Here is a 10,750-nt window from a genome sequence, read left to right as displayed (position 1 = left end):
ATTATAGAACCTGGGGCATCTGGAAAAACTGTATTTTTTTTTTTTTCCTGTAGAAGAGACATGGGACCAAAGGCAAGTTTTACTGGTATTGTGGTTATCACATTTGCCCAATACAGTAAAGACCCTTGGTTTGAAACTCAGTAAGATTTATTATTATTATTATTTGAACAGAACTCTTTTGTTTTCTCTCCTGTCCTGGACTTGAAATCGGCTTATCCAAACCCTAGAGACGCTGACACCCCGCATGCTTTCCCTTCCCACCGTTCAGGGCGTTGCCAGCTCCTCCCTCCTGCATGGTCGGCTGGGTTCCACCAGCCCGGCTAGTGTTAACAGGAGGAAGTGTCCCCCTGGTCTGCATCTCCCTGGTGATCTGGTTCTTATCCGAATGCAGACAGCGGAAAGGGAGGGTTTTCCACAAGGAGGTCGGCAAGTATTTCTAGAAAGAAAAGAGCTTCTCTTCTAATTAGAGCACCAAAGACTACACTATAGTCAGGTTAAGTCATTAGCCAGTTATTTACTATTTTTGTTATGGGAAGCATAATGTTCTACTTTTTATAGAATTCCTTCGAATTGAGTTATCATTGAAGCTACTAGTTGGTTACAACTAAACATTAAAATGTTTATATCTTATAAACATTATATAACATTATATATAATGTTATATAAACATTATATAACATTAAAACATTTATATCTATAAATTTGAAAACTAATCAGTATTTTTTAAAGTATAAAACAATGGGAAGAACATCTAAATACTGGAAATAGGTTTAAAAATTAGTTCATAGATTCATAGATGCATAAATCTTAACAAATTACCTTTCCCAAATTAATTCTATGCCTCTTCTTTGTATAAGTAACTACTGGGAAATATAGTTTATTATACAAAAAAGTACAAACCAATTATTTATCATATGTTCCTCAACTTAAATTAGGACATCGAGTTTTTATATTATAAATAGCAAATGTGAAAGTGTGTAATTCACCATAATCAAAAAAAATCTGAGGTGGGGGTGGAGGGAAAGGGGGAGAATTCAGGACTAGTCTTTTAGGTCAAAAAGAAGAAGTTTCGTAACCGTTGGTTTCCGTAGTGTAGTGGTTATCACGTTCGCCTAACACGCGAAAGGTCCCCGGTTCGAAACCGGGCGGAAACAAAAAGAGGAGCTTTTCTTCCACCGCTAATGCTGTTTTTGAGTATTTTCATTTGAACCAATAGAATCTTTGCTTTTTGCCAAGCACGTGAACCCTCAACTTCTGTACTCCCTCCGTCACCCAGCGACGTGGCGCTGAATCCCGCGTCACACCTTTCTCTACCCCACGCCGAACCCTCACCCTCATCCTCCTTTTCTGATCTCCGTCTGAGTGACCCCGGTGGTGTCAATCCCAATAGGCACCGGAGTCCCAGAACTCCACCCGCCTGCACCTCGCAGGTGAGACTGGCTTTCTTGGAATCCAGAGAGCAGCACTTGCGGGTTTTTCGTGGAGGGAGTTTCCTCGGGGATTTCTAAGAAAGAGCGCTTCGCTTTGAGCCCTTCGGGGAATTGGACTTGCTCTTTTTTTGCTGAAGCACAGAGAGGAAACACTTTTTTTTTTTTTTTTTTTTTTTTTTTGAGACAGAGTTTCGCTCTTGTTGCCCAGGCTGGAGTGCAGTGGCACGATCTCGGCTCACTGCAACCCCTGCCTCCCGGGTTCAAGCGATTCTCCTCCCTCAGCCTCCCGAGTAGGTGGGATTACCACCACGCTCCGCTAATTTTTGTATTTTTAGTAGAGATGGGGTTTCGCCATGTTGGCCAGGCTTGTCTCGAACTCCTGACCTCAGGTAACCCACCCGCTTCGGCCTCCCAAAGTGCTGGGATTACAGGCGTGAGCCTCCGCGCCCGGCCAAAACAAAATTTTTGACAGCTCTTAAACTTTCACCATGGATTGTGCACTTGGACAAGGATATAAAAGTGTGTTTGAATTCGAATCAGTCCAAAGAAAGTCAGCATTTTCTCTTCTGTCCGGTTATCTATTTATTACCTCTCAGCAGCAAAATCACTTTTCCTTGCTCCATAACAATGGAACGAAGCTGGGCCCTTTAAATATTTTCTTTCGCAGTTTAGCTCAATGTTAAATTTTGTCAATAGAGGGCGATGGAGAGACATTGCTGGAGGAAATAATCTCTTGGAGTTACTGTGCACAGTGGCCTGGCTCCCACAGCCTGAGCAGTTTACCTAGTAGGAACCTCCTGCAGTCCATGGTGGCCAGCAGTACTTTGGGGGAACCTCCTTTAGAGCATCTCTGGTAACAGACTTCCCCATGAACAGTTTTCTTTGGTACTCTAGATGGCACATGACCTGCACCTTCCGCTGGAGCACTTTTTTTCTACCCTCCCAACCTAGATGCAGGTCTGGATCTCAGCCCTAGTGGGGAAGAGAATACTTGCGTGCTCGATCTCAGCCCTCAGCCCTAGGGGTGGTAGCTGCTTCTTATATGGGCCAGCCTGGTCTGGAATCCCTGACCTGAGTTGATCCGCCCACCTCGGCCTCCCAAAGTGCTGGGATTACAGGCATGAGCCACCGCGCGAAGGTGACACATTTCTTTCACTAATATTTATTGAGTGCCTATTATAAACTAGTCTATGTGTTAGACAGTAGGGCTTCATTGGTGAACAAGAACAGACATTGTACCTGCCTTAATAGAACTTACATTCCATTGAGGGAGAAACACATTAATCAAGTTGCCTTACAAACTAATGTAGAACTTGCTACGAGGAGAGATACATTTTGCTATGAGTAATGCAGGTGTCACACACTTAAATGTTTAGGAAAGTCCCTAGAAAATTATTTATTGATTTGGAGTCCAGAGAATGCATTGGAGAAAGGAGAGTTTTCCAAGAATAGGAAATGGCATGTAAAAAGGCCCTGTGGTGGGAGACAACCTTATAAATAAGAGGAATTAATACACTAGGGCCAGTGTAGCTAGAGTACATAAAGCAAAAAAAGGTATGATTTTAAGTAAGACTAGAGAAGTAGTTAAAGGTCTAGCATGCATGACATTTAAGGCCATTTTAATAATGGCCTCCTCTACCCTTTATCATCTCAGAATATACAGAATCTGAATTACGGTCTAATTTTATCTAAGGGACAGCCTATTACATTTACTTCTAAGAATCTGACAGAATTCATAAAATCAGAAGAATCATGTAAGTCCTTTTGGTCCACTAGGAACAAAAACTACGGTCCTACTGGAATTTCAAGTCTCTGTTGCCCCCTTGGTGTTTTGAGTTTTGTCCTTTTTAACTAAAGTTACAGATGTTAACTGAAGTAAACACTAGAGGTCACAATAATTAAAAGTAGAAAAAATTCCCTGAATTACCTGTCTAGGGAGGTCATAGTCCCCATATACTAGGTCATATACTAGGTCATAGTCCCCATATACTAGGGCTGAGATCCAGACCTGCATCCAGGTTGGGAGGGTAGAAAAAAAGTGCTCCAGCGGAAGGTGCAGGTCGTATGCCATCTACAGTACCAAAGACAGGTAGTCCCCATATACTACCTGTCTAGGGAGGGAGGTCATAGTCCCCATATGTTAAAAATCAGAAGAAAATCAAATGGCCCTAATAGACCTGTTAGGAACATTCCACCCAACAGCAGCAGAACATACATTCTTCTCAAGGGTACACGGAACATTTTCCAGGATAGATCACATTAGGTTACAAAGCATGTCTTTAAAAAATTAAGATCAAAATTACACCAAGTTTCTTTTTCTTCCTTTCTTTTCTTTTCTTTTTTTTTTTTTTTTTTTTTTTTTTTTTTTGGATACAAGGTCTCACTCTGTCACCCAGGCTGGAGTGCAGTGGTACAATCTCAGCTCACTGCAACCTCCCAGGTTAAAACAATTCTCATGCTTCAGCCTCTCCAGTAGTTGGGATTACAGATGTGAACCACCACACCCGGCTAATTTTGTTTTTTTTTTTGTTTTGTTTTGTTTTTTGTTTTTTGGAGACGGAGTTTGACTCTTGTTGCCCAGGCTGGAGTGCAATGGCACAATCTCGGCTCACCGCAACCTCTGCCTCCCAGGTTCAAGCAATTCTCCTGCCTCAGCCTCCCAAGTTGCTGGGATTACAAGTGCCCGCCACCACGCCCCGCTAATACTGTATTTTTAGTAGAGACAGGGTTTCTCTATGTTGGTCAGGCTAGTCTTGAACTCCCGACCTCAGGTGATCCGCCCGCCTCGGCCTCCCAAAGTGCTGGGATTACAGGCATGAGCCACCGCGCCCGGTTAAACAATCTAATTTTTATACCTCAAAGAAGTAGAAGAACAAATTAAGTCCAAAGTTAGCAGAAGGGACGAAATAATATTTTTTTTTTTTTTTTTTTGAGACAGAGTCATGCTCTGTCACCAGGCTGGAGTGCAGTGGCACGATCTCGGCTCACTGTAACCTCTGCCTCCAGGATTCAAGTAATTCTCCTGTCTCGGCCTCCCGAGTAGCTGGGACTACAGGCGCCCACCAGCACGCCTGGCTAATTTTTGTATTTTTAGTAGAGACCGGGTTTCACTATATTGATCAGGCTGGTCTCCGACTCCTGACCTCAGGTGATCCACCCGCCTAGGCCTCCCAAATTGCTGGGATTACAGGCGTGAGCCACTGCGCCCAGCCTCAAACTCATTTTATGAGGCTAGAAATACCCTGATATCAAAGACAGATACATTACCAAGAAAACTAAAAACCAGTATCCCTGGTGAACATAGATGCAAAAGTCTTCAACAGAATATTAACAAACTGTATTACTGTATTCAACAGCACATTAAAATAATCATACACCATGAACAAGTGGAATTTATCCTTTGGATGCAAAGATGCTTCACATACAAAAATCAGTTAATTGATGGCATGGCCTTATATAGAGAACACCCTAAAGACTCCATTTTAAAAACTGTCAGTTAAGTTGCAGGATATGAAATCAGCATTAAAAAGCAATTGTGTTTCTATGCACCAACAACAAATTAGCTGAAGAGAAAATTAGGAAGATAATCTCCTAATACAGTGGCACCAAAAATAATAAAATACTTAGTTAAACTTAATTAAGAAAGTGAAACACTTGTGCACTGAAAACCATAAAACATCCATCAAAAAGACACAAACAAATGGAAAGACATCCCACATGCATAGATTGGAAGACTTAAAGTTTCCATACTACCCAAAGTGATTTACAGATTTAATGCAACCTCTATCAAAATCCCACTGGCATTTGTACAGATATAGAGAAAACAATCCTAAAATTATATGAAACTACAAAGGACCCTGAATCACTAAATAATCTTGAGAAAAAAAACAATAAACCAGGAGGCATTACACTTCTCCAGCCCTCTCTTCTGTTCCATTGGTCTCTATGTTTGTCTTTGTATCAGTATCATACTGGTTTTTTGTTGTTGTTGTTTGGTTTGGTTTGTTGTTTTTGTTGTTGTTGTTGTTGCTGCTACTGCTGCTGCTGTTTAAGACAAGGTCTCAGGCAGGGCTCAGTGGCTCACACCTGTAATTCCAGCACTTTGGGATGCTGACGGGGGTGGATTGCTTGAGCCCAGGCGTTCGAGACCAGACTGGGCAACATGGTAAAATCCCATCTCTACAAAAATTACAGAAAATTAGCCAGGCCTGGTGGCCTGCCCCTGTAGTCTCAGCTACTCGGGAGGCTAAGGTGGGAGGATCGCTTGAGCCCAGGAGGTGGAGGTTGCAGTGAGCAGAGATTGCGCAACTGCATTCCAGGTTGGGCAACAGGGCAAACATAGGAGAAAAGCTTCAGAACATTGGTCTTGGCAATTACTTCATGGATAAGACACCAAAAGCACAGGCAAAAATAGAAAAATTGGACTATTCCAAATGAAGGAGCCGCCACAGCAAAGGAAACAATTGAGTGAATTCTATAGGTTATAGAATGGGAGAAAGTATTTGCAAACCATATATCTGTTAAGGAGTTAATTTCCAAAATGCAGAACTGCTACAACTCAGTAGCAAAACAAACAAACCTCTAACAATCTGATTTAAGAGGGGCTAATAGACATTTATCCAAAGGAGACATGCAAATGAGCAACAATGTTCAATGTCACTAATCATCAAAAAAATGCAAATCAACCTGACAATGAGATTCACATCACACCTGTTAGGATAGCTATTATGAAAAACAAACAAACAAACAAATAACAAAAACAAAAGGCAACATGTGGAAAATTGGAACCCTTGTTTCTACACTGTAGGTGGGAATACAAAATGATACAGTCACTGTAGAAAACAGTATGGTGTTTCCTCCAAAAAATTTAAAATGTAACTACCTTATGATTATGCTGGCTATTTATCCAAAAGAACTGAAATAGGAATCTGAAAGACACATACCACTTCTGTATTCATTGCAACCAATGAATTCACAACTGTCAAGATGTGGAGGCTGGGTGCGCAGTTGTGCACGCCTGTAATCCCAGCACTTTGGGAGGCTGATTAGGGTGGATCTCTTGAGGCCAGCAGTTTGAGACCAGCCTGGCCAACATGACGAAACCCCATCTCTACTAAAAATATAAAAATTAGCCGGGCATAGTGGCGCATGCCTGTAATCCCAGATACTCAGGAGGCTGGGGCACAAATCGCTTGAACCCAGGAGGTGGAGATTGCAATGAGCCGAGATAGTGCCACTGCACTCTAGCCTGGGTGACAGAGCAAGATTGTCTCAAAAAAAAAAAAAAAAAAAAAAAAAAGAAAGAAAGAAAGAAAGAAAAGAAAGAAAGAAAAAAAAAAGGAAAGAAAGAAAAAAGGAAAAAAAAGTGGAAACAGGCCTGGCACAGTGGCTCACACCTATAATCCCAGCATTTTCAAAGGCTGAGGCAGGAGATCAGGAGTTTGAGGAAAAAGAGAAAGAAAAAATTTTAAGTTTTAGTTATTTGATGTGGGTTTTATTATACATTTTGCTAGGAAGAGTAAAGGTCAATTTTTCTTGTGATTTAAAATATGTATTTTATTATAGTAAGAACACTTGACATGAGATTTATGTTCTTAACAAATTTAAATGTATAATATACAGTTGTCCCTTGCTTTGTGGCAGAGATTGATTCCAGGACCTCAGGCAGATACCAAAATCCCCGCATAATCAAGTCCTGCAGTTGGTCCTCTGAAATCTGCCCCGCCTGCATGAAAAGTCAGCTCTCTCTTTGTGCAGGTTTCACATCTTGCCAATAGTGCATTTTTGATCTGCTAGTTTGGTTGAAAAAAAATCCACATATAAGTGGACCAATGCAGTTCAAACCTGTATTGTTCAAGAGTCAACTGTAGTATCGTTAACTATAGGCACAATGTTGTACAGAGATTTCTAGAACTTTTCCATCATGTATGATATGGTTTGATTGTGTCCCCCTTAAATCTCACCTTGAATTGTAATAATCCCCACGTGTAAAGCATGGGGCCAGGTGGATATATTGAATCAAGGGGGTGGTTTCCCCCATACTGTTCCTGTGGTAGTGAATAAGTCTTACGAGATCTGATGGTTTTATAAACGGGGGTTCCCCTGCACAAGCTCTCTTGCCTGTGGCTATGTAAGACATGTCTTTGCTTCTTCTTTGCCTTCTGCGGTGATTGTGAGGCCTCCCCAGACACATGATACTGTGAGTCCATAAAACCTCTTTCCTTTATAAATTACCCACTCTAAGGTATGTCTTTATTAGCAGTGTGAGAACAGACTAATACAATGTATAACTGCAACTTTGTTGATTAGCAACTTCCTGTTTCCCCTTCTCCCAAGCCCCTGGCAACCACCATTCTCTCTGATTCTGAGTTTGATCGTTTTAAATATCTCAAGTAGAATTAAGTAGTTTACAAATTAAATTTGTTAATATAACAAATTAAGATTAATAGAGGTTAATCTAAAATAGAATTAATTTGTTCTTTTAATGGCTTATTTCACTTCACATATTATCCTCCAGGTTCATTTTCTTTTTTATTATTATTTGATTTGATTTGATTTTGAGATGGAGTTTCACTCTTGTCACCCAGGCTGGAGTGCAATGGTGCAGTCTCAGCTCACTGCAACCTCTGCCTCCCTGGTTCAAGGGATTCTCCTGCCTCAGCCTCCCGAGTACTTGGGACTACAGACGTGCACCACCACACCCAGCTAATTTTGTATTTTTAGTAAAGATGGGGTTTCACCATGTTGGCCAGGGTAGTCTCAAACTCCTGATCTCAGGTGATCTGCCTGCCTTGGCGTCCCAAAGTGCTGGAATTACAGTCATGAGCCACCAATCCCAGTCAAGGTTCATTTTCTTCATCCACTCATCTGATGGTGGACATTCAGATTGTTTTACATTTTTAAAAAATTTTTATTTTTGTAGAGACAGGATCTCGCTATATTACCCAGGCTTCGCACTTGGTCCACTTATACATGGATTTTTTTCATCCAAACTCGCAGATCAAAAATGCACTATTGGCAAGATGCAAAACCTGCACAAAGGGAGAGCTGACTCTTCATGTAGGCGGGGCAGATTTCAGAGGGCCAGTCGCAGGACTTGACTATGCAGGGATTTTGGAATATGCCTGAGGTCCTGGAATCAATCTCTGCCACAAAGCAAGGGACAAATGTATAGCACACATTTAAATTTGTTAAGAACATAAATCTCATGTCAAGTGCTCGTACTACAATAAAATACATTTCTTAAATCAAAAGAAAAATTGACCTTTACTCTTTCTAGCAAAATGTATAATAAAACCCACATCAAATAACTAAAACTTAAAATCTTTTATTTCTCTCATTCCTCAATTCTGATAAATCCTGCCACTGTCCCAGCAAATCTAGGGCCCCACAAATCTAGTACATACCCGCACCAGTGCAACTCCAGGAAAGGCTGAGTTCTCTCCCCCAGCTCCTGACTGTCTTGAATTTCTGAACTTCACCTCATGTTGGCCTGAATTTACAGAACTGTGTGACTGCCCATTTAACCCACTGAAGAATAGTCTCCCCATAATCATTGGACACTGATGGCAACTGCTGAGTGCCCAACCTAGGAGACCTTATGGCTGGAGAGACCGATCCCACTCTACTACCCCACCCAACATCCCAGATAGATGCAGGCTGGCATTGACACAGAGCAGAAATGTCTGGAGCAAAGAGATGTAGATCAAGCCCAGCTATGAACTAAGTCTCTGGAGGTCTTTTTAGGTGATGGGGATTAGAGGGATGGAGGGAACTGAAAAAGAAAGGGGGATCAGCCAAATCAAGTTAAGCAGTCTGATTAAAGGACACATATTCCTGAAGATCCTGAAGGCAGAAACCTTGTCTTATCTCCTTCATCTGCAACTCATCCCAAACCACAACTTCCCTCCCCCAGACAAACACAACCTTCACAGAATAGTTTTGAAAAGATTTCTGGAAAGAAAATAAAGTTTCCAGAGACAGTTGAGGTCTTTTGTCTGGTCACCACTGGTTAAAATAAATAAGCAAACTTTTTATTGATATCACAACATCTGCTTATGTGCTTACTGGCCATTGACATATTCTATTTTGGAAGTGCCTGTTCAGGTCTTTTGATCATATTCCTAAAAATAAAAGGTAAATGATGTGGCCAGGCACAGTGGCTCACGCCTGTAATCCCAGGACTTTGGGAGGCCGAGGCAGGGGGATCACCTGAGGTCGGAAGTTCGAGACCAGCCTGGCCAACATGGAGTAACCCGGTCTCTACTAAAAATACAAAATTAGCGGGGTGTTGTGGTGGGAGCCTGTAATCCCAGCTACTCGGGAGGCTGAGGTAGGAGAATTGTTTGAACCTGGGAGATGGAGGTTGTGGTGAGCCAAGATGGCTCAAAAAAATAAATAAAATAAAAATAAATAAATAAAAGGTAAATGATTATGTAAGTTGGTGGGGGGGCGTGGAGCATAGGCTATTTCCATGACCTTGGGGAAACAAAGATTTCATAGGGAGATACAAAAATAAGTAAACAAAATTGAAATAAATTTGACTTCGTGAAAATTTAACAATTTTATCACAAGACACCATTAAGCTGTTTCTCAAACACAGGTGGGAAGAAGATATTCACACTACAAGTATCCAGCAAAAAACTCTTACGTGATATATACAAAATCAATAATATAAATCCCAATAAAATATGCTGTTGTGATTCAAAAGGGAACTCTGTTCCGTTTTATAAACCGTGAGAGGCTGGGCACAGTGGCTCACACCTGTAATCTTGGCACTTTGAGAAGCCGAGACGGGAGGATCCTTTGAGCTCAGGGGTTCGAGAGCAGCCTGGGCAACATGGCGAAACCCCTGTCTCTACTGAAAATACAAAAATTGGCGGACGCATGTAGTCCCAGCTACTGGGAAAGCGGAGATGGGAGAATCGCTTGAGCCCGGGAGGCAGAGGCGGCAATGATCCAAGATCGTGGCATTGCACTCCAGTCTGGGGACAGATAGAGACCCTAACTGCCGCACCGCCCCCCCACCAAAAACAAACAAAAACAAACAAACAAACAACAACAAAAACCTTGAAAGCCTCACTCTTTCCTAATTGAGAAGGGTGACCAGGCTCACCAGCAGGTGGGACCTGTAATGTGGCAGTGCCTTAGGCTACTAACCTGGGTCACATCCCCATAGAGACTGAGGTTAGTTAGAGCCCCATAGCGATCCTTCTCTTGGGACAGCATTGGCTCCTTCAGCTGGGGTGGAGTTCAATGAAACAAGTTACCCAAGCTGAAACAGAGAGGGGAGTGGGAAGAATCCGGGAGGTATTTCCGCC

General features: G+C 41.9%; 1 non-coding gene across 1 annotated transcript; it reads left to right on the top strand.

The window, feature by feature from the left end:
- Positions 1 to 1,081: 1,081 nt before the first annotated feature.
- TRNAV-AAC (transfer RNA valine (anticodon AAC)) lies at positions 1,082 to 1,154 on the top strand. Its single transcript has one exon. It is a non-coding gene; the product is annotated as a tRNA-Val (tRNA).
- The last annotated feature ends 9,596 nt before the right edge of the window (positions 1,155 to 10,750 follow it).

The sequence above is a fragment of the Pan paniscus genome, chromosome 5 (genome assembly GCF_029289425.2).
Source record: "Pan paniscus chromosome 5, NHGRI_mPanPan1-v2.0_pri, whole genome shotgun sequence".
Taxonomy (NCBI): Eukaryota; Metazoa; Chordata; class Mammalia; order Primates; family Hominidae; genus Pan; species Pan paniscus.
This window is presented reverse-complemented; position numbering and strand designations above follow the sequence as displayed.